This window comes from Puma concolor, chromosome A2 (assembly GCF_028749965.1).
Source record: "Puma concolor isolate L17-30 chromosome A2, mPumCon1.1.hap2, whole genome shotgun sequence".
Lineage (NCBI taxonomy): Eukaryota > Metazoa > Chordata > Mammalia > Carnivora > Felidae > Puma > Puma concolor.
In genome coordinates this window covers 22,618,188-22,642,822 of record NC_141668.1, presented here as the reverse complement: position 1 = coordinate 22,642,822, position 24,635 = coordinate 22,618,188, and the positions used below count along the sequence as shown (strand labels likewise).

At 42.1% G+C, this 24,635-nt stretch overlaps 1 protein-coding gene and 1 long non-coding RNA gene across 3 annotated transcripts in view; one reads left to right on the top strand and one right to left on the bottom strand.

Annotated features, from left to right (window-relative positions):
- The window catches only part of MKLN1 (muskelin 1), a 378,677-nt gene that overhangs the window by 77,538 nt on the left and 276,504 nt on the right, over nucleotides 1-24,635 (top strand). The gene's annotated exons all lie outside the window — the stretch shown is intronic.
- Nucleotides 1,758-23,862, bottom strand: LOC147583055 (uncharacterized). 2 transcript variants are annotated; one of them, XR_015244922.1, is made up of 5 exons: nucleotides 23,813-23,862; nucleotides 18,497-18,658; nucleotides 17,677-17,827; nucleotides 4,512-4,979; nucleotides 1,758-2,967 (listed from the first exon to the last, which is right to left on the bottom strand). It is a non-coding gene; the product is annotated as an uncharacterized LOC147583055 (long non-coding RNA). The 2 variants fall into 2 exon arrangements; XR_015244921.1 differs by lacking the exon at nucleotides 23,813-23,862 and having other exon boundaries at nucleotides 18,497-18,784.

The following is a 24,635-nucleotide window of genomic DNA, read 5'->3' as shown; positions in this document are numbered from 1 at the left end:
AGGAAACTATTCTTTTAAAGGATTCACCTGATTGACCCAGGCCCATCTGGATAGTCCCCATATCTTAAAGTAAACTGATTTAGGACTGTAACTGCATCTGCAAAATCCCTTCAGAGCAGTACCTAGATTAGTGACTGAAGCAGTACCTAGATTAATATTTGACTGAAGTCCAGGAGATGGGATTCTTGGGGAATTATCTTTAGAATCTTGATAACCATAAGGAAATAGAATTACCCAGTTAACCTGAGATGGGGTCTGGAAATACACTCCCGACAGTATTGAATCAAATAATTTAATTATGACTTTATTCCTGTTTTTTTAAATGTGTTTTTGTTTTTTAATGTTCATTTATTTTTGAGACAGAGAGAGACAGAGCATGAACGAGGGAGGGTCAGAGAGAGAGGGAGACACAGAATCTGAAGCAGGCTCCAGGCTCTGAGCCGTCAGCACAGAGCCCGACGTGGGGCTCGAACTCACGGACTGCGAGATCATGACCTGAGCTGAAGTCGGACGCCCAACCAACTGAGCCACCCAGGCACCCCTTTAATGTATTTTTAAAGAAATATATGTGTATGGTTTATTTTTTAATGTATGTATTTTGGAGGTGCACATCGCCACATTTCTTACGGATGTATGATCAAAAATGTTGCCAAGGCTATTTTGGGATATGTTTTGTTTCAGGGGCCTGTGAATGTCCAAGTGTTAAGATGTAGGTGTGAAGTTAGACATGGGTGGGTTTGGGGGGGGGGTTGGTGATGGCAGGTGAAGACAGGCAAGAGGCTGAGATTGTGTTAAGTACAGAGGAACAGTTTATTCTTGTTTATGATGTATTCACAGGAGACCTTTGAGGATGAGAATCATTTTGCTTGCTATTTTCTGTTGACAAGTCCAGAAGTTCAAACACCCCGGGATTCTTTGTGTGTAATTTATGAGCAGTATTGGGGAACGTTTCTAAACATAGGGGCATTTTAGAGTATGCTGGATCTCCATCACCAGAATGCTGTATCCCCAGTGTGAAGAGGTTGAACTTCTCAAAGCTTCTGGTGCACAATTTCAATGTGCTATGGCCCACCAGATGCACGGGATGTCTGGTATGCAGGCTGAGCCCGTGGGCCCAGCCGGCTGCTGATCCAGAAGCCTGGGCTTACAAAAGGTCGCCTCAGGACTGAGAAGGTGTGGAAAGGACTAAAAGGATCATGGAGGGAAATGAATGAAGGCTGCCAATCAATCTCTCCAATTTTAACATTTTACCCAAAGGACAGTCTTACGAAAAGTCTGGTTTTCTGGTGAAGAGAGTACAAACGGTTTTAGCCTTTAGGAAGAACATATACAGAAATATGAAAAACTCACAAAAAGGCAGAAAATTTTAGATGCTAAATATTTCTCTCTTTGTCCAAGAACATTTTGGTTTTCCCCGTCTTGAAATTCTGGCCAAAAAATGGAGGAAAGGAGGACATCGCCCAAATGTTTCTTTTAAATTGTCCCAGAACTTCAGAAAATGGTCAGAAAAGGTAATCACATTATTGGAGCAAAAAGAGAGAAGTCAATGGAGAAGGCATTTAGTAACTGCACTGATAGAGCATGAAGACATGCGGCTTGTTAAGCTTTGGAAAGTAGGACACAGGAGGAAAGAGGCTGTGTGGAAGAAATTAGTATTGCTTATTAATTGTGATGTCTTTAAAGCATAACACATTTTACATCCTTCAACTAACAAAGTTATTTTTCTCTGTGAAGGACAACTCTAAGGATGCTGATAATAGTTTACAGATGTTCTTTTATTGCTAAAGTTTCCGCTTAAAAAAAATCTTTCCCCTCATGTATTCATTCACTCGGAAATATTTGATGAGAACCTGCCATGTGCCTTGATCTAGGTGCTAGGAATACAGCTGTGAACAGAACACACAAGGTCTCTCCTGTCATGGAGCTGATATTCTAGTGTGAAGGAGGTGGGAAATAAATAGTTACATTTCATACATGACACATAAAGAGGTAAATAAGATAATGTTAGACAGTGGTAGGTGCAAACATAAAGAAATAAAATAGGGTGAAGTGATGGATGGCCAACCAGTTTGCTGTTTTAGATTGGTGGCCAGAGAAGACCTCTCTGAAGAGATGACATTTGAACAGTGATCTAAATGACAAGGAGGGGCTGGTCGTGAAAAGATCAGAAATGCATAGCACTCTAGATGGAGAAAACAGGTGGTTCCAAGGTTCCCAAGATGGTAACAAGTTAGCGTCAGAGGAAGAGAAAGAAACCCTGCATGGTTGGAAGTCAGGGGCAAACAGAAAAGTGGAACAAGATAAAGTTGGACCAGTGAGCAGAACCTAGATCTTCTAGGCATGGAAGGTCAGCGTAATAAATTTGGATTTTAGAGGAGATGGGAAGCCGATGGGAGGTTCTAAACAAGGAAGTGATTGTTTCTGTTTCTTTAGGGGGCAGTTGCAGTAACTCAGGTGAACAATGGTAGCTTGAACTAGGATACCAGTGACTAAGGGCGAATAGAGTGGATTAGGGGTACACAGGGGAAGTAGAGTCAACAGAACTATGTGGTATTTTTTTATGGGGGACATAAGAGAAACAAAGGAATCCAAGCTCTCTCCTCTGTTACTGGCTCAGGCACTGGGCAGATGGTGATGCTATTCAGTGAGACAGGTAGGCTGGGAATAAGAAGTGTGGCAGTCTGTGTCACTTCCCTCTCCAACAGCTGTTCTCTTCCTCCTTGCTAACAGAGCCCTGACTTTGTTGAGGGTGACAATATGTCCAGCTCCAAGTGATGAATCATGATCAGTACAATTCAATTATAATAATCCCATACTCTTTTGCTAGATACTCAATTTCCCCATCTCCTCTGCAGCCAGGAATGATTCATTTCTGGCTAACGAGACCTAAGAGAAAGCCTTCTGGGGACAGATTTGGCAATCTTGAGCACCATCACGATGCCTGGAGTCACAGCAGCCATCTTGTGACTACAAAATAAAAGACAGGATAATTAAAGGCCAGCATGTTAAGGATAGTGACAGGAAAAAAGAGAAACTACCTAGGTCCTTGATGGTGTAGTTGAGCAGCTGAATTAATACCAGAAATAATCTATTTCCAGACATCTCTTTATGAAAAAAGTAAAACTCTATTTAAGCCTCTTGGGGTTGTTTGATTCAAGAAGATTAAGAGAAAGCATCAAGACTTCTCTTTTGGCCATACTCAGTTTGAGATGCCTATTAGATATCCATGTGGAAGTGACTGTCTAAATTATTCCCTTCAACATTGGAAAAAAAAATATTTCTAGGTATTTTTATCTTTTCATATTGCTATAAAACAAGAAAATGTGAAAAAATAATTACAAAAGTGAACAAAGTTGCAATGACCATGAGGGAGTTCAAATCAGAGGCTGACATCAGTACATGAAACTGACTTCCCTAGTACTGGCAGGTTAGCAAGGTTGAAGTTATTAAAACTGGAAAGCTGGGGCAATGAAGAAAGCTCAGTCTGAGGACAAGTTAGGTCTCTGTATTTCCCAGTACTTTCCATCACCTTGGTGGGGAAACACTGTTCTAGACTAGAGTAGTATTTCTATTAAGTTACCTTCTCACCTACATATCACAGTGTTCATGCATTGCTTTATTTCTTCTTTTGACATATCACAAATAACCTAATGAAAATTCCCTCACTAACTTACCCGGGGAACCTAAAGTAGGCCAAATTGAGCTTTTAGCACAGTTTCTGGTTGCTGATAAAAATCAGTATCTACAAACCCAATTGCACCTATTTCCATTAGAGCTATCACCCAAAACTAGATCACCAGCTTTGTAGATTGAAAGCTTGCCAGCCCACATATATTTTTTCTCTTAAACACTTTATTGTATGCTGGATGGTTTAGACTCCATCTATAGAAAAGAACAGTATTTTTTTTTTTTTGCCAGCAGCCTATCAGAAATAGCTATTGATTTTGTGTGTGTGGACAAGTAACTGAGTCTGCAAAATTGACTTCTCAAGATAAGTGTCTTGTATTCTGCCCATACCGTGAGTCTCTGTCCTCCTGAGGTTAATTGGCTCATCATATTCCATTTCCATGTTCTCTAGTTCATCACTATGCTTGGGATTTTTGCCCCTACACCTTTCACTTTGTTTTCCCATAATTTATTACAACCCACATTTTTTTAAACAGTTTTGGATCTGCATTAATTTTTAAGTCCCCGGAGGAACATTATGTTCCCAAACATTATGTTCTGCACTCTCATGCTCATACCACTTCGGGCAGTGCCAGACACCTCCTGGGATCTCAAGAAATGTTGTTTCTTTTTAAAAGACAGGCGATTACTATGGGCTGCCCATAAAATATCTTTCTCAGTTGAGTTACTGAGTTTGTTAGTCTCTCTTCATCGCTATAAAAGCACAGGTGAATGGTGACTGGTCTTACAGGAGTGTTGGGAAAAAAATGATGAGAAGCATTAGGAATGGGAAGGACTTTCTTTCAAAATATGAAATGTTAGGGAGATGATAGTGTCATTCTTACCAAGCAGGCTTCAGCTCAAGTGGAGCTCACTCCACGGATAGATGCTGTTCATCAATATTGAAAAGAATGGCTGTCCAGCAGGATCCCCTTCTGCTGGTGGGATCTACTGCAGACAGAACTTCTTTTCAAAGATTCCAAAGATCTGCTATACCCACAAATTCCATCTTCTCTCAGCTTCTCAGCTGTATCTAGAACACTTCAATGCTTTTCTACATTGCAGATTTGAACCTCCCTCTGGATTCTTCTAAAGTTGTTTGAAGCAGAGGAATAGGACCATGGACAGAGGAATAGCCTTCCAATCCCTGATGCAGCAGGAAAGTGAACTCTCCCTGCCAAGAATCCCGGAGAGGGGTCTTTAAATGAATAAACTCTTCTTTATTCAAGGGTCACTTTCTCCTTCTCTAATTTCCCTTTGGAGTGGCACAGTTTCTTCTGGAAACATTGGCTCCCTCTACCAACTCTATGCTCCTGAAACACAAACGGAATAGTCATTTCTTGCAGATGCAGCTCTTAAAATACTTTAAAATACTTTAAAATACTTTCATCATAAAATATTTCAAACAGACAGAAAAATATAGAAAATAGTTTACCAAACATCTGTGCATAAAACACTCAACAGATCTTAATGTCTGCTTATTTGCTTTAGGGGTTTTGTTTGTTTGTTTGCTATAAAAAGTCTTACAAGTAGTTTAAACCCATTATCCACTCCCGATCTCATTCATTTCTCTATTTTCCCTCCTTTCCTCTTTTCTGAAAAGTAATCACTACCTGGAAGTTCCTATAAATCATTCCCATGCATGTTTTTTATACTTTTATATTATATGTATATATTCATAAACAATATATAGTATGCTTTGTATTTGTAAATTGTAAAGGAATACTATATCACCCTGTACATAATATTCTGCAATGCATTTTTAGTCATTGTTACTTAAAAAAAAATTTTTTTAATGTTTATTTATTTTTAAGAGAGAGAGACAGAGCAAGAGCTGGGGAGGGGCAGAGGGAGATACAGAATCTGAAGCAAGCTCCAGGTTCTGAGCTGTTAGCATAGAGCCCGACGCGGGGCTCAAACTCCTAAACCGTGAGATCATGACCTGAGCTGGAGTTGGATACCCAACTGACCGAGCTACCCAGGTGTCCCTAGTCATCGTTTCTTTTTAGATTGATTCACATTGTAACCTGAAGAACTAATTCATTAAATATACCTGTTGTATATTATTCCCTTGTTTGAAATACAGAAATTACTTATCCACTTCCTGCATTATGGATGTGTGAATTGTTTTCAGTGTGTTGTTATTTGCTATAATAAACAATACTGCAATTAACATTTAAATACCTATCTCCTGGTGCACACCATGTGACAGTTTTTCTAGGCCACAGGTTCTCAACCTTGGTGTTATTGACATTTTGGACTGAATAACTCTTTGCTGTGGGGTAGGATATTTAGCAGCACTGCTCACCTCTATTCCAAAGGTACCAGTAGCACCCCACCCCCACGCAGGTGTGACAACCGAAAATGTCTGCAAATATTGCCAAATATTTCCTAGGAGGCAAAATCACCCTGGTTGAGAACCACTAATCTAGAGAACAGAGAAACTGCTGGGTCTTAGGATTTATATAAATACATATCACCACTTTGCTTTCTAAGTGTCCTGTTTCTCCACATCTTACTAATTTTTGGTATTTTCAAATGTTAAAATGTTTGCCTATTTATAGTTATGAAATGGTAACTTTTTATTATTTAATATTGTTTTCCCTTCATTTCTAGTGAGACTGAACATCTTGTATATCTATTGGCCATTAGGATTTCTTTTCTGTGAATTGCTTATTTATATTCTTTGTCAATTTTTCTTTCTAGTTGTTTCTTTTTCTTATTGCTTTGCAGTTCTTTATATTTTTGAACATGAATATCTCGGTTGTTGTATGTCTGAAAAAATATCTTCTCTCTTTGTTGATGATATATTTTTATTTTGAGGTAGTAAAATTATTCACCTTTTCCTTGATGATTTTATTCTTTTGTGCTTTATTTAATAAGTTCTTCCTATCACAAGGGTATAAATATAATCTCTTATATTTTTCCTAGAGGTATAAAATTTGACTATTCAAATTTAGGTCTTTAAACCAACTTAAAATCTTGTAATGTGAAATAGAAAAAATATGTATAAAGATTCCAACACATATTTATTAACTAACTCGTTTTTTAATCCAGGTTTGTTATGCTGCCTCTGGTTTTTTTTTGTTGTTTTTTTTTTTTTTAATTTTTTTTAACGTTTATTTATTTTTGGGACAGAGAGAGACAGAGCATGAACTGGGGAGGGGCAGAGAGAGAGGGAGACACAGAATCGGAAGCAGGCTCCAGGCTCTGAGCCATCAGCCCAGAGCCTGATGCGGGGCTCGAACTCACGGACCGCGAGATCGTGACCTGAGCTGAAGTCGGACGCTCAACCGACGGAGCCACCCAGGCGCCCCATGCTGCCTCTGGTTTTAAATTTTAGTTATTTGGGGGCAGCAACTGGGTGGCTCAATCAGTTAAATGTCCAACTCTTGATTTTTGGCTCATGTCATGATCTCACAGTTCGTGGGTTCGAGTCCCTGCTTGGGCTCCACACTGACGGTGCAGAGCCTGCTTGGGATTCTCTCTCTCTCTCACTCTCTCTCTCTCTCTCTCTCTCTTTCTCTGCCCTTCCCCCACTCAAACATTCTCTCTCAAAATAAATAAATAAACTTAAAAAAGAAAGAAACCTGTGTGGAATTGTGTTAGAGTAGAGATAGGATAGGTAAGTTTTCTTCTCACTTAAAAACGTGCAAAAGAAGACGACTTGCCCTTCCTATCTTTGTACAGAGCTGGAGGAGAAAGTGATGGCTGAAACAGTGGCAGCCATCTTGCCACCCTGAGAGGACAAGCTAGAGCCTAGCACACTGAGAATGGCTAGGCAGGGAGATGAAAAGTCCTTAGGTCTCGGAGGTGTCATTGTGCTGCTGAATTAGCCAATACTGAAACCGCCTACCACTGGACATCCTGTGACGTGAAATAATAAACCTGTTATTGTTTAAGCCACTTTAAGTTGTATATTCCCTCACTTGTTGCCAAAGACATTTCCACCTACTATAATTAGTTTTGACCTTTACTGTTTTACATGAACTCAGTGACCATTGTTGCGTGTTACCTAATCAGGTTGGGATTTTAAAAATTGGGTTTGCACTGAAATCAAACATTAACTTTGGAAGAAATGTCTTCTTCATTTTAATGAATATTCCAATTCATGAGTATGCTCTATGTCTCCATGTATTAAATCTCAGTTAATTTGTTCCATAAAAAATTACTATACATGGGGTGCCTGGGTGGCTCAGTCAGTTAAATGTCGTACTTTGACTCAGGTCATGACCTCACAGTTTTTGAGTTTAAGCCCACGTCGAGCTCTATGCTGACCGCTCAGAGCCTGGGGCCTGCTTCAGATTCTGTGTCACCCTCTCTCTCTGCCCCTCCCCTGCTTGTGCTCTGTCCCTCTCTCTCAAAAATAAATAAACATTAAAAAAAATTTTTTTTTAATTTTTATACATAATGTCAACATTGTATTTATAAATAAAAATCCACGTCTGTATTACATTTATTCCTAGGTACTTCCTCGCTTATTGCTATTAAAACTATTAAAACTGGTTTCTTAAATATCGTAGGTGATAAATACTGAGATATAGGATTGCAATTGAATTTTATTTCTTCATCTTATACCCTGCAGCTTTGCTGAGTTGTCTTTGTAGTTCTAATATTTTTTCAGTATGGTCTGTTTGGTTCTCCTTATAGACAATCATATTACCCAGTTACAGAGAGCTTGTCTTTTCTTTTCCCATACTGTGGTAATAGAGATGCCAGTCATGAGGGCTCTGTGCCCTTCCTTGTCTTCCTGCCAGACCATTCCCTCACATAAGGCCCATCTTCAGGCAGTGGCGAGGTTTTTTTTTTAGCCTCTTTAATAAGCGACTTTGTGTTGGGGGGAGCGGTTCTCAGACTAGCCCCTGTTTTGGGGTGGTTTTTTTTTTTTTGGTTGTTGTTATTGTTTTAAAGTTTATTTATTTATTTATTTTTGAGAGAGAGAAAGAATGCAAGTGCATGAGTTCACATGAGCAGGGGAGGGGCAGAGAGAGAGGAAGACAGAGAGAATCCTGAGCAGGCTTTGCACTGTCAGCACAGAGTCTGACACAGGGCTTGATCCCATGAATCCTGAGATCATGACCTGAGCAGAAATCAAAAGCAGGTTACTCAACTGACTGAGCCACCCAGATGCCCCTAGCCCCTGTTTTGAAACTACCATTAGATGGGGCGCCTGGGTGGTTCAGTCCATTGGGCATCCGACTTCGGCTCAGGTCATGATCTCGCATCTTGTGAGTTCGGGCCCTGTGCTGGGCTCTGTGCTGACCGCTCGGAGCCTGGAGCCTGCTTCGGGTTCTGTGTGTGTCTCTCTCTCTGTCCCTTCCCAGCCAACACTCTGTGTCTCTCTTTCTCTCTCTCTCTCAAAACTAAATAAACATTAAAAATTTTTAAAAAGAAAGAAAGAAAGAAACTACCATTGGTAGTTTCCAACAGAAAACCTGGTTCTGGCTGGTTGTGGTTCTGGCTCCCACACACTTTCCTCACTTTTAGTCTCCCTAACCCTGTAGAGATCCCATTCCAGCCTCCTCTGCCTCAGACCTGGAGCCCAACAGGCCCATGTCTTCAGTCTCATTTATTGCTCTGCATTCCTAGTTCCTAGAAGATTTTACCTTTTGGGTCAACTGTTACTTTTAATCTTTCTCTTTTATATTTTACTTTATGGGTTTACTTATTTATTTTTCAATATTTTTTTAATGTTTATTTATTTTTGAGAGAGAGGGAGACAGAGCATGAACAGGGGAGGGACAGAGAGAGAGGGAGGCACAGAATCCGAAGCAGGCTCCAGGCTCTGAGCTGGCAGCACAGAGCCCAAAGCAGGGCTTGAACTCATGGACCCTGAGATCATGACCTGAGCTGAAGTCAGACACTCAACCGACTGAGGCACCCAGGCGCCCTTCTCTTTTATATTTTAAAGACCATTCTTTGTGTTTAGAGCTGAGAAAGTCCCTCCAAGGTTAATGTACAATAATGCTTCCTTGACCAGAAATCATGATTCCAAATGTCTATTTTGTAAAGAATTACAGAACTAGCTTCTACCCCTGCTGATACCACATGTAGCAATTATTATCAAATATAATACTACCCAGAATTTTCAGTGTCCTTCACCCCCTCATGGTTTGTGAATGCTATAGTGTCTGTGTTCCTCAACTGAGTATGGGAAATGGGGATTAAATACTATTTTCTACACCTGAGAAAACTGAGGTTTCTTGCTTAATTGTGGCCAAGAAGAACCAGACAGAATTGCAAGACTGTGAGTTTCTCCAAAGGGAGGGCTGTGCCTTGTTCATCTTGTACCTCAGACAAAATGACGCTCAATGAAAGTGTTTGAGCTGAGCAAACTCAACCCTAGGCCCATGCCTAGCTTTATTCCACGGGATGTCTCATGATTTGAGGAGACTCCTTAATATCTAGGCAATGCTGACTTAAAAAGGGAGGAAAGGAAGGACAAGAATAAGAGCAACAATAGCTGATTTTAAGCAAAGTGAATGAAAAGGAATTGTCAATGGCATTCATCTAGAAAGTGAATTTTGATTGAGATTTAGATTTTTATACTAACCTCCTTGTATAAACTAGCTTAGTATGTAAATATAATCAAAATAGCATTCATTAAAATTGCAAAACTTATTTATTAAAATATGTAAAAGAGCCAGCTGCAGCAGTAGTGATTAAGAAGTATAAAAATAAATTATTTTGCCAACAAGTATTTATTGCGTTCCTACTATGTGCCAGCATCGTATAGGGAGTTGGAATACAAAGATAAATGACACAGTCCTCGTACAGCTAACCATATAGTTAGGCCAAGTGATGGGCAAATAAATAATCCAAATATGATGGGATAAGCTCCCTAAAAGAGTGTTAGTTCAGGGGCACCTGGGTGGCTCAGTCAGCCAAGCGTCCCACTTCGGCTCAGGTCATGATCTCACGGTTCGTGGTTCGAGCCCCACATTGGGCTCAGTGCTGACACCTCAGAGCCTGGAGCCTGCTTCGGTTTGTGTCTGCCCCTCCTCTGCTCATGCTCTGTCTGTCTCTCTCCCAAAAATGAATAAAGATTAAAAAAAATTTTTTTAAAAGAGCATTAGTTCAAAGAGATATTTGTACACCTGTGTTCACAGTGGCATTATCCACAGTAGCCCAGAAGTAGAAGCAACCCAAACGTCCATCAACAGATGAGTGAATAAACAAAATGTGTCATGTGCATACAGTGGATTATTAGGGTTTAAAAAGCAACAAAATTCTGATACATGCTATAACATGGAACTTTGAGGATATACTGAGTGAAATAAGCCAGTTACAAAAACAGAAATACTATATGATTCCACTTACATGAGGTACCTAGAATAGTCAAATTAATAAAAACAGAAAGTAAAATGGTGGTGACTCAGACCTTGGGGTGAGGGGTAGTTGGCAGGGCGGGGATTGCAGGGAGGGAGTTCTTTAATGAGCATTGAGTTCAGTTTTTCAAGATGGAAACATTCTAGAGATTGGATGCACAACAGTGTAAATATGATTAACACTATTGAACTTTGCACTTAACAATGGTTAAGGTAGTTGGGGCACCTGGGTAGCTCAGTCGGTTGAGTGTCCAACTTCCGCTCAGGTCATGATCTCATGGTCTGTGAGTTTCAGTCCTGCATCAGACTCTCCGCTGTTAGCGAGGACCCTGCTTTGGATCCTCTGTCTCCCCCACTCCCCCACCTCCCGTACCTCCTCTGCTCTGCTCGTGCTCTCTCTCTCAAAAATAAATACACACTTAAAAAATTGTTAAGGTGGTAAGTTTTATGTTACGTGCAATTTACTACATTTTTGTTTAAAGTCTAAAAAAGTATTAGCTTCATGAGGGTAGGGGCCTGTTTTGTATGCTCTTAAATTTCTAGCATCTAACAGAACACCTGATGCATAGTAGGCTCTTAAATATTTGACCTTCCTCTGGCTTCTCCTCCCCATCCAACATCCTACGCAACACGGCAAAGGCCAGGTCCTCTGTGAGCCAATTCAGCAAACAAAGGCACTTCTCTCCTTAGGGCCCCGAAGGGGAAGAATTTCAAATATTTGTGATTTGATATTTGTCCTGGTCACACCAACCATTCTTTACTTCTCAATTATGCTTATCTGAGCTCTTTGGCATTTAAATTTCCTAAAGATAGATACTGTTTCTACATCCCAAAACAGAATTGTGATGGACTTTGTTAAGAAAAAAAAAAAAAAAAAACGTGGAAAGATGTCTGTGAAATGAAATCATTATTAGGCCAATGTACAAACCGGCTCTGGAGCCTCGCTTGCAGGGCACGGGAGGAAGGATGAGGTAATTAGCATATATTTGTAGAGTTCTGCTGCTTGTTCCCCCCACCCCCACCCCCTTCACTGGCTCCATCTGATTCCAGTTGCTTAGTTTATTCTTTTGTGTTTGGCTTTTTTTTCACTTGGTCAAAAATAGAGAGACCCAAAAAAAAAAAAAAAGTTTCCTTGAACTTATTGCAGCTTTTCTTTTTTCCTCATGTATTTGGTTTCCCATTTGCCATGATCCTTCTTCCTGCCACCTGCTTCTTTCTCTGCTTTTCCTACCTTTCCCAATGAGGGCTTTTCCCTGCGTTCTGTAACCCTGGCTTTGTGCCTGGTACCCATGAAGGACAGGTGAGTGTGGTATTTAGTTACAGCACAAACATGGAGCCTGCCCGAGGGCCTGAGGGATTTGCATCAAGGAATTTCCCGTTTCTGGGTCAAGGAATTTCCCGTTTCTGGCCCGGGCACCGGACAGCGCTCCCTGTTGTTGGTGCTGACTTTACCTCGGCCCCGGGGAATGCATGTTGCGAGGCTTCAAGCGTAGAACAGAAGTGCCATGGCTAACGCTGGAAAAGAAGCCCGGAGGAGAAAGTCTTCAGGGTATCTTTCTTCTGTCTCCTCAAGCTAGTAGGGTGGAAAAAAGTGCAGACCAGAGTCACCCCAGACCTTCTTGGAGACAGGGTCAATCATAGAACCAAGCGAGGTTTCCAGGCCTGGAGGGTTGATCATGTTACTTTTAAAATGCAATCGTTACAGGCACTTGAGTGGCTCAGTCGGTTAAGTGTCTGACTTCAGCTCAGGTCATGATCTCGCGGTCTGTGAGTTCAAGCCCCGCGTTGGGCTCTGTGCTGACAGCTCAGAACCTGCAGCCTGCTTCAGATTCTGTGTCTCCCTCTCTCTCTGCCTCACACTGTTTCTCTCTCTCTCTCAAAAATAAAATAAACATTAAAAAAAAAAACCCTGAAAATGCAATGTTTAAATAGCTGTTGCTGTGATAGACACTATTTGAAGTGCTTTTCAATATTAACTCATTTAACCCTTTCAATATTAACTCATTTAACCCTTTCAATATTAACTCATTTAAGCCCCACAACAACCCTGTGAACTGGGAACTGCTATTGCCTGAATTTTATGGATGAGGAAACTGAGGCTCAGAGAGGTTAAGCGATTTGCTCAAGGTCCCAAAGCTAATAAGTGGTAGCATCAGGATCTGAATCCAGACAGCCTGGTTCCTGAATCCATGCTTTTAGCCACCATATAGGTAACATACCCTCGCTTTTTGAAAGCATACATTACACCACTTCCCTTTTACAGAAGACCTACATTAGTACTTGTTTTTGCTAACCAAAAGAAATCCGAAGAGGATTTTTGCTTTTACGCAGAAAAGCCCAAAAAAAAAAAAAAAAAGAAAAAAGAAAAGCCCAGCAGGTTCAGCGTTTGTTTTGCGCGGAGCTCGACCAGAGGCAGTGCACGCCCTGAGCAGAGGCAGTGCACGCCCTGAGCAGCGTGAGAGGCCCCGCCAAGCTCCTTCCCCACGAACTACACCCAGCATCTCCGCATCGAGCCACCAGAGCTGTGAACTGGGTCTGGGAGCATCTGTGTTTTATCTCAATTTATTTTGTGCACCTGTTAGCAAGATGTGTCCTGAGGTATCAGGAAAAGCCTAAGAGGGGTTATTTCTTATAAATTGATGGTAATAGCTGCTTTGCTTTATGCCATTTCAGCTTATGAAAGGATTTGTAGGAATGCTCCACTTTTGTATTGTGGGTGGCACCTGCACTATACTGCCTCTCTGGTTTATGTCCAGTCTCCCAGGATTTCCTTTGGAGATGTCATGACCGATTTTATAGAATATCTTCTCCCAGGTATAACACCCTCTGGTAGGAGCTGGGCAATGTGTGTATCCCTCTGAAATTTCTGCGCAGATCTTGGGATACCTGCCAGCAATCACGTGTTCACAGGCTCCATCCTGCAGGAGACATAAGAACCAGACCTCCTCCCTTTCCTCTGGAGATCAGGGCATAAGAAAGCAATCTGCACTCATACAAACTCTAAGAAAGAAAAATTTTAGCATATGTTTACTAAAGATAAAATGTCATGGGGCACCTAGGTGGCTCAGTCGGTTAAGTGTCCAACTCTTGATTTCGGCTCAGGTCATGATCTCACAGTCGGCGGGATCGAGCCCCATGTCGGGCTCTGTGCCGGCAGCGTGGAGCTTGCTTGGGATTCTCTCTCTGTCCCTCCCCTGCTTACATGGGTGCACGCGCTCATGCACACACTCTCTCCTAAAATAAATAAATAAATTGAAAAAATATATGTCATACTATGTCACACCTTGTATAAAGTGCTTACCTCCCAACCCCCATAAGCGATGATATTACCCTGGGATCTGTTCCCAGTTGGGGTGAGTTCTCGGGGAGCTGTCCCCACCTTCTCTACCCAGACCCTTGTGAACAGCATCATGAATTTTTTAGATGGTTGGCTGGACTTGGGAGTGACGTTCAGAGCTATAGCACAGATCTTCCGGTGAGTGTAACAAACTGGTCTGGAGAGAAGCCCATGACTTTGGCCTCTTTGCCCTGGAAGACCATGCATGCTGTGGCCCTGAATATCTGCAGATCCTCTGACCTTCCCTATCTCCCTCTGGCTGTGCCCCAAATGGCTTTCCCTGGTAAAAGCTGGATTCGCAGAGAAGGAAGCTTCACAGGAAGTTAGCATGAGTTTGGCTTTCTGCTGTCCTCATGAACTCTGACCTATGTTGAAGGACTGGGTCTCGTTGTTGCACAGAGACTTGTCTCTGGCCTCTTCCATGACTACTACGAGCTTCCCACCCATAGATCCAGGGCCTCTGCCCATTCTCCATCTCCAAAATATGTGTCCTGAATCTTCCTCCTATTGAGCCCTAGTTCTAATCTGACTGGACCTGGCTAGAAAATGAATCCCTATTAACAAATTAGCTGGTAACATCTGAGGCAGGGGCTCTCCTCTACATATTGCATTTGTATCTTAATAGGAATACTCAAAACCAAAAAGTTAAAAAAAAAAAGATTGAGTATCTAGGGGTGGAATGTCAGACTCCTTTACACAGAGATCTGGGGGGGGGGCTGGTGTCCCATAGGTCTCCCCACATTTGTATATGCACCTAAAACTGGCCCTCATGTCAATATCAGGTCCACGGACATCCTCAAATCCAGAATAAAAACATTTACTTTGCAGCAACAACTATCTCTCTTTGAGTGTGTTCTTAGGATTCTCCAGATCCTAGGACCCAGAACAGGGCATGTGAGGGAGTTCAGTTTATTGGCAATTGGAGCACAGTCCTTTGTCAAGTGGGGTATTTCCTCTGACATCACTGGACTGCTTGTCAGCTCCAGAGTAGGTCTTTGCCAGGAAAACCTGAATTGAAGAGGAGGCTTGGCCTTGGGGAAGCCAGCCTGTGTCCTGGTGGGCTGGGTGCCTCTATCAGAGGCACTGACTCCCTGAGGGGAGGGAATCCAAGAGGGAAAAAAAAAAAAAGGTGTAAACAGTGGAGCTAAAGCAGCTGGCTCTGCCCGGGTGGCACTTTTGAACTGGTGGAACAGTGACAGCCCCAGTCCCGCCTATACCATCAGAAGCTGTGGGTCTTCTGTGCCCACCCTGCCTGTCTTCTCCCACCCACTCCTTCCCCCTTCCCTCCCTGGTCCCATGAAGACCAACCTAGGTGACACCTGTTTCCAAAACCTTTGTACTTCTTCTTTGATCCCTTTCTTCAAAATATTCTCAACCTTCCCTCCTCCAATGCCAGACTGTTGGCATCTGTCTCCCGTCTTGTGCAGCCTGCGATCCCTGGCTAACCATGGTTTTATAATTGTCTCTGGTTAAAGTTTAAATAGATGGGTTTCAGCCTGAGAGAAAAGTGTAAACAAGCCCTTTCTGCAGTCCTTCAGAACTGCTGACTTCCAGTGCTTTCGAATTCTGTGCTACGAAATTCATTCAGCTCCGCCCTAACCAAAGAACTGAGAGCCACCACTGGGCTTTCTGAGATGTGAGAGCCACTCTGAAACCTTTGAGAGGCTTTTAGATAATCTGCACTTTTCTTTTTAACTCAATTAAGCCATCAGGATCCAATTCCTACTCTAGGATGTGTGTCTGGTGTATCAGAGAGAGAACGGTGAAGCAATCTTCATTGGCTGGCCGCTGAAGAAAGGAAGGAAGTGAAAGGAATTGTCATTTCCTTGCTGGAATTTTTTTCGGGGGGGGGGGAGGGAGGAGGGGATTGTATGTGTTGCCCCAGGTTTTCGAGTTGATGAGGTTTCTTAGGAATCATGAGAATGGGATTGTTCTTGGCCCGTGTGGAAGAAAGAGGGCGGCTCGGGTTTGAGCTGATGATTCAGGCATATATCCACTTCATTTGGTGTGTTTCTTCAGAAGTAAGCAGGCCATTGTTTTGAGTCTTGGTTAAGAATATTGATTTTCTATATTTTTCAATTTTGTGTACTTTGTGTACTTGTGATCTGGTGTCAGGATGAATTCAGCAATACTTTTGGATGTTTTTGTCAAGGATTTGATTGGAACCTTGCCTTCCCCCTACTCAAAAACCTTCAATAATTCCCCATTTCAGTTTCAGGCTCCTATTCAGAGCCTTCCATGGCCTGGCTCCAACCCACCTTCACCTTCCACTATTCCAACCATGCACTGACTTTCCCTGAACTTTCCTGAACTTTCCACCCAGCTCCTGTAACATGTTCCCTCACTCTTCAGTGTCCCCAAACCTGCTGTGCCTTCCCCCCACCTCCTCAGAGTCTTTTCAAAATGACACCTTCCGGTGTTCTGTGAACTTTCCCTGCTCTCCTTGCACAACCAAGCCAATCACTCCTTCCCTCAGTTCTGACTGTCCCCTTCACAGCAGCCCTTATTTCATCACCTATTGTTCAGCCTATATTGGGTACCAGCTTCCTACACCAGCTACGTAGCTCCTTGAGTAGAGAACAGTCCATTGCAACCTCCCTTACTGCCCTGCCTTGTAGGTGGCTCATTGTCAGTGTTCAAAAATATTCAATCTTTGGGGAGCCTGGGTAGCTCAGTGGGTTAAGCATCTGACTCTTGGTTTCAGCTCAGGTCATAATCTCATGGTTCGTGGGTTTGAGCCCCACATTGGGCTTGTCACTGGCAATGCAGAGCCTGCTTAGGATTCTCTCTCTCCTTCTCATTCTTCCCCTCCCCAACTCATGCTCTCTCAAAATAAATATATAAATATATATATATATATATATATATATATATATATATATATTCAATCTTTATTTTTCAACCTCTCTGAAAACTTGATGTCGATATTGTTAAAACAGCTCTTGAGAGGACCCAAGAGGAATGAAGAAAGGACTCTGGGGCCAGACAGATTTGAGTTCGAATCTAAGCTCGGTTGAGTATTAGTACCAAGATGGCTTCCTTTCCAAGCCTCATTGTCTTCATTTGTAAGATGAAGACAGTAAGGTCTCTTTATGGGTTTTTGGGAGAATGAAAATGAGATAATGCAAGTTATGAACAGTCTGTCTTATCCTTACCATCCCTTGATGCTAAAACATTTTAAATGTTGAAACATCTTACTCTGGGACATGAATTGCATCAGTCAATTTAATAGATACGCGCCACATTTTCCTGTTGCTAATACAATCTTCCTTGATACAACAGTTTCCTCTCACTCCCGCTTGTGAGTTTTTCAAAGGCTTACCTGGTAAGCAGGATCGGACTTACCTATTTCTTGGTTACCTGAAGAAATCCCAGTGATGGGGAAGATGACCAGGCAGCTGCTCTGTTTTTTGCTGAGTTATTTTCACATGTTTGGGGGCGGGGGGAGGGGGGCATCCTCACACCATCACAGTGGGCTCTTCATTTCCAATGTTAACTTCAAAGAGGAGAAAAGACACCTGTTAGGACACTATTCTCTTTCCCCCTCCACCAAAAGTCAATTGCTACTTTCACCCATGGGAGGGGAGCAGTGAATTCCATTCATCCATCCAACATTTATTGAGCACCTGTTATGTGCCAAGATGCTAAGACACTAAGATACTAAGATGAATCAGCCAAGGTGTACGCCTTTAAAAGTTTGGATCTAACGTGGGGTGGGGGGGTGGGGGGGGAGGGGAGATAAGCACCTAAATGAAATAACAATGTTACAGGTATAGAAGGGCCAGGCAGCCTATCAGGAAAAGCTTCAGAAAGAGATTATTATGCTTGAGCTGAGTCTTGAAATACCAGTACGTGGTTGTCAACAATGCGGGCAACACGCTTCGGGTGGAGGAACCCCAAGTCTGGTTCCTTCCCCTCTGATGGCTTCAAATAGCCTGAAGTATCTGGCTCCACCGTCTTTACACAGTTCAGCGGTCTTCTCCTCAGTCCAGGTGACTTAAATCCTTCTCTGGCAGCAGCAGCAGCAGCACGATCAGCGCTGGTTCCAGAGAAGGAACATTAGAGGCTCTGCAGCCGCTTCTGCTGCCAGGGCCGGAAAACAGCTGGAGTCCTCTGAGCTCCCTGGGGGAGGGTGGAGGAGCTGAGCACGCATGTGCGCGCATACCTGGGTCTGCGCGGGCCTGCGGAGGAGAGCGCCTGGGGGGTGCGGGCAGTGTCCGTTTGGGTAGCCAGCTACGTATTTATCAGCAGGTGTTGCCACAGGAAACAGAAGTGGATGTTCAGAAAACAAAGCGACAGCTCGGGCTCTCCTGGTCCAGCTGAAAGACTACACAGAGAAGGGGGGAGGTTGAAACAACCTCGACCAAAACAGAGTGAAACAGAGAAGGAAGTTGCATCAGAGGAGGAAGAATGCCAGTGTCACGCTGAAGAGCCACAAGTGTCACAAAACAAAAATAAAATGTGTGACTCTCAGTCTATCTAGTCGAACACTATGAAAGCATTGTCTTCTTCAGAGAATTATTAAGATTACTGAAATAGTAGTGTAGCAAACGTGGAGAACGCCGGAAAACACAAACAAAAGATTGTTATGATTTTTTTAAAGTTATGTACATCGTATTTTATTTATTTGGATTAGCGATTATAACTTTGTCTTCTACCTCCATATTCAAGGTTTTTTTTTCCCTCCAGCACTTAAAAAATACTAAAAGTGAGTTCTGAGATTGACTTATTGAAGAACACTTTAAAAGTCTCGTTATTAGCACAAATTGGGAAATTTTAATAAAGATACTCTAATAATAGTGAAGTGATTGCAGATGTCAGAGCAAGAAATATAGATCCCAAGGATGTTAAGTTTTGTTGTCTTTCTTTCTTTTCTTTCTTTCTTTCTCTTTCTTTCTTTCTTTCTTTCTTTCTTTTCTTTCTTTCTTTCTTTCTTTCTTTCTTTCTTTCTTTCTTTCTTTCTTTTTCTTCTTTCTTTCTTTCCTTTTCTTTCTTTCTTTCCTTCTTTTCTTTTTAAGTAATCTCTACCCCCAACATGGGGCTCAAACTCAGGACCCTGAGATCAAGAGTCACTTTCTCTTATTGGGTGTTGTATGTAAGCCAATTTGACAATAAATTATATTCAGAAAAGAAAAGAAAAGAAAAGAAAAGAAAAGAAAAGAAAAGAAAAGAAAAGAAAAGAAAAGAAAAGAAAAGAAAACAGGTTAAAAACAAAAGAGTCACTTCCTCTCAAATGAGCTAGCCAGGCGCCCCTCAGGGATGTTAAGTTTTTTCATTTCACTTCATATAGAAATGTTAGTGTCTTTACCAAAAAGGAATAAAAGACTAGTCTCCCTTTTGATCACATTCTTGTAACTACAAAAATGAAGACTTTAGGTGAGGGGGTTTTACTAAAAGTTAGTATAACATTTGGGGCACCTGGGTGGCTCGGTGGGTTAAACGTCCGACTTTGGCTCGGGTCATGATCTCACAGTTCATGAGTTCAAGCCCCATGTCAGGCTCCGTGCTGACAGCTCAGAGCCTGGCATCTGCTTCCAATTCTGCGTCTCCCTCTTTCTCTGCTCCTCCCCTGCTCACTCTGTCTCTCTCTCAAAAATAAATGAACATTAAAAAAAAAAAGTTAGTATAACACTGGGATAAGCATGGTACCGGGTCTCATATGAGTCTTTTGACTCTACTACTTTACAAATATAGTCACAGGAATTGGCTTTCCACCTCCTTCTTAGAATTAAATTGATTAACTGATTTGCCAGTTTTACAAATGGCTAAAAGTATAATGAGTTTGGGGCAGTGAATGAGAGAAGTTTTGTGTGCTTTGGTAAAAGTGCAAAACAGTAGTTCCCAATTGAATACATTATTAGTCCATATGCTAGTTTACCAGGTAAGTAGTGAATGGGCTTGGGGTAGACAGAGGGGAGAGGCAGTGATTAGGGAGAGAATCCCCCAGTAATGGAGAAGGGGAGCAAGTAAGTCTGATGCTCACTGTTTGTGTAGGGTAGGCTCTCAGTAAATAACTGTGGAAGGAACGAAGGAGGGGAGGAAGGGAGGGAGGGAAGAAGGAAGTGAATTATTAAATGGTGAGTACAAAGAAAGTGGAATACATGCCCAATTCACAATGAAGCTTAAATTCTGCTTCACGACAGGGTTATAACATAGTATTTCCCTCTGCTATACCTGCCTCGGCGACATTTAAAGACGTATAATTTTCAGAAGTTACGAGACCCTTAAAAAAGGAAACATATAAAAATTAGATTTGGAGGAAATGGAAATCTATGCAAATCTAAATTTTTAGATTTTTCTGAAGATATTTTTACAAGTCTAAATTCAGTGCTACATTTGGAACATCATAATGGATTGAAATTGTTTTTTATTTTTAAAACAAATTACTGATAGGGCTACAAGCTGACATCAAATATCACTTGACTTTGGCCCGCTGAGGAGAAAAGTTAGCAAAAAGTTAGACAAGAAACCGTAAACACAGTAAAAACAAATGAAACCAGAAAGTTGTACACATTTTTCTAGACCCACTGCTTTTTATAAGAAGTTTGTTTTCAGAAAATAATTCAAGGGATGGGGGGGAAAGGAGAAAAAAGTAAACCAAATTCATGCACTGCACCTTTTTTCCAGGCACCTACATTTTTGTCTAATGAGTGGATGCCCTTGTATTTGCCAGTTTCCCTGCTTTCTGGGCTCCCCCATCTCCAGGGGCCCTCCATCTGGACATACTTCCTGAAGCAGAACTTGCTGGGGATGCCGAGTCCCATTCCAGAGGAGTCTGATAAACTCCCTGCCTTAGCTCATGTTCTGGGAAGTGTGTCCTTTCTGACGGTGCTCCCAAGGAATGCGAGAGAGAAAAGAGGATGCATATGTGAACTTAGGGATGCTGAGTTCTGTTTTACATTTTAAATCTATAGATCTTTCCTTCAATGAGTGGCAGGCCACTCTTAATTCCTGCTCCTCTGTACTGAAGAACTTAGCATTGCTTCCCCTGGTGATCCAAGGAACTTTGCTCTTTGCCCAAAATACCTCTCTCTCCCAAAGCAATTTCCCCTCCTCTGAGAAATGCTGTCGTGTCAGGCTGCACTGCCCTTGAACCAGACAACTTTCTCTGCTTGTCTTTATCTGTCTAAATAAAGCTAACCTACATTTGCTGTCTAATTCATTCGGATGCTTGCTGATGCTATTTAAAGCATCCCTTAAGGCTCCGTGGAAAACAAGATGCATTATCTCCAGTAGAGAACCTTTAGGTTTGTTGGTCATTTAAGGAATTCAAGAATCTAAAGAATCCATTCAGTCTTTAGTAGTTCAGATTTAAAGGACAAAGGAACTCTTCCGTGTGTTTTATTCCAGGCAGTCTTCCCTGACTTGCACGTTGCTGGGTTCAGCTGATAGAAAAAGAGGTAGCTAGAAAGTTAATCTCTCTCTCTCCACCCCCCTCACTGTGTGTGTGTGTGTGTGTGTGTGTGTGTCTCTAGGCTTCATGAAATCCAGCTTTTCTGAAGATTAATTTCACAACAGAATGTATTTTTCATCCTGGACTCTGATAATTGGTTAGCCCACTGTGAGTTAACCTTCTCCTCTCAGGGAGCAAATGTGAAAGATCAAAAGAAGCTGTCACCTTTGGAGCGCCTGGGTGGCTCAGTCAGGTGTCCGACTTTGGCTTCAGTCATGATCTTGTGACTCATGAGTATGAGCCCTGCATCGAGCTCTGTGCTGACAGCTCAGAGCCTGGAACCTGCTTCGGATTCTGTGTCTCCCTCTCTTTCTGCCCCTCCCCCGCTCACGCTCCATCTCTCTCTTCCCCCCTTCTCTCTCTGTCTCAAAAATAAATTTTAAAAAAAAGAGCTGTCATCTTAGTAAACAGGCTTTTGGTGAGTTTTTGGTTTGTCTCTACTTCCTGCTCTTCAGCCTCCATCTGACATTTCATTAGAGAATCCTGGTACTTTCACACTCCAGAAAAAAAAGGAAATTCTAAACAAGGAAAGGAACAAAATACTGGTGTTGTAACTAGGACTCCACTGTGCACTTCTATACGACTGGGAGTTCAGAGAGGTTCCAAATCTGTTGCTTTTTTTTCAGACCTGATATTATGTCAGTCTGTTGGCTTGCTTGGTGGGAGAGAGAGCTGGTACAATGGGATGGTTTTAACCATTAGTGCCCCGCTGCTCCCTGGAGCACATGTTTTTCTCAGCATCCACTCGTTCAGCCACGATTCTGTGACGTCCATTGCAGAGAGTGAGTCAGAAGCCACAAGCTAACAGGTCTATTCCTTCCCACTGTCACCTAGGAAACCAACGCATCATCCACAGGAAATGCAGGCCCCAATGGGGGGTGTGCCCAGATCGGGTTATAAAGCTGGCAATGAGTTTTTCAAAAGAGGTCAAATAATAATGCGTAGAATCTCAGTCTAGCCTGGAAAGTGGATCCAGCCTCTGTGGCATGGATGGAGGACAGTCCTGCAGAAATACCAGGAGGAATTAATCAGCTAAAATCACGGAAGATGTCTGCTTTATAAGAAACTAACCAAGGGCAAGGGTTATGGAGACATGGTTTGATTTCCGCCCGTAGCACATACATTTATTCGCCCATCGAGTGGTTGGTTGAGTGGTTTTTTGTTTTGTTTTGTTTTGGGTTTTGGCACGTTTGGATGATGTGTGAAATGAGATGAGGAAATTGACAAAATATCAAACCAGGCTTTCTGCTGAGCGAAATGTGTATCCTCTTTTTCATGGTCATTGTCCCTTGGGTTAACAAAGTGATGGATGGAGTATTCCTTCAGAGAAAACCACACCCTGATTCCCCTCATGCTCTCACTGCTTGTTTTATTTTCTTCTTCTTCCTTTTTTTTTGCCTGTGCTTTTTTTTTCCCTCCTTGACTACTAAGTTTGGCATAGGTCGTTGGCCTTAGTTGTATAGATACAACTTCCCACACGTTGTCCACATATCTGTGAATGGAAGCTGAGAAAAATTACCTGTACGGTTTCATGTTGTTCGATGAGTTTAATGTTTCCAGGCAAATTTATACTTTCATACTGCTATAGGTGAAGGATTCTACATAAAAAGGTACATACAGGGGCGCCCAGGTGGCTCAGTTGGTTAAGCATCCAACTTCAGCTCAGGTCATGATCTCACAGTGCGTGAGTTCGAGCCCTGCGTTGGGCTCTGTGCTGACAGCTCAGAGACTGGAGCCTGCTTTGGAGTCTGTGTCTCCCTCTCTCTCTGCCCCTCCCCCATTATCACTCTATCTCTGTCTCTCCCAAAAATAAATAAACATTAAAAATAATTTTTAAAAAAGGTACATACTATGTGAGCTCTCAGAACTTCCTATTTTAGACCCAAAGAGTATTAAGATGGGCAGGGGGATAAATAACTCAGAAATCATCTGCTCCAACCACCTCACTTTTCTCATGAAAAATTAGTCCTAGAGAAGAAGTGAAATGATTTGTCTAAGGTCATATAATAAATTATGGTGTAGAGGCACCTGGGTGGCTCAGTTGGTTGAGCGTCCGACTTCGGCTCAGGTCATGATCTTGCTGTCCGTGAGTTCGAGGCCCGCATCAGGCTCTGTGCTGACAGTTCAGAGCCTGGAGCCTGCTTCGTATTCTGTGGCTCTCTTCCAAGTGTTGTTCAAGGAACCAGGCCCTTCCATCTTGTAATTCTGCCATCTTCAGCATGTGGCTTATGAGGTTACTGTAGGTGTTGACATCCTGCTGACAGGGAAAGAACATAGAGGATTGCACGGAGAGATCCTTATAGGCTGGACCTAGAAGTGGTGCACATAAGCTCTGCTCACATTTTTTCTATCCAGTCATATGGTCACACCCAACAGCAAGGGAAGCTTCAAATGCAGTCCTGTGCTGAAGAAAAAGAGGAACAGGTTTGATGACTGACCCAGCAAAGCTTTTACCACAGTATCCAGCTCTAAGCTTCTATAATTACGGTGACAGAACTGACACAGGAATTTTAAAACGTTCTTGTTTAATGCCAATGTCATCATGTCTCTTGTTTACATCAAATATCTTCCTATTGAAGGTCTTCTGTTGAAGATATATTGTTTAGTTTAAAAAAGCAAAGTAGAGAACAATGTTTATAGTATGCTACTTTTGTGAATGAAAAGAGGAATTATAGTGATAATATTTATGTGTACCTGCTTGCATACATATGAAGAAACACTGGAAGAATACAAAGAAGCCATAGGGAGTAGGGTGGGGCCAGAGGGAGGATGGATTTATCACTGGGAGCAAGACTTGTCCACGCATGCCTTTAAATATTGTTACTAAAAAAAATAAAAATAAAAAAAATAA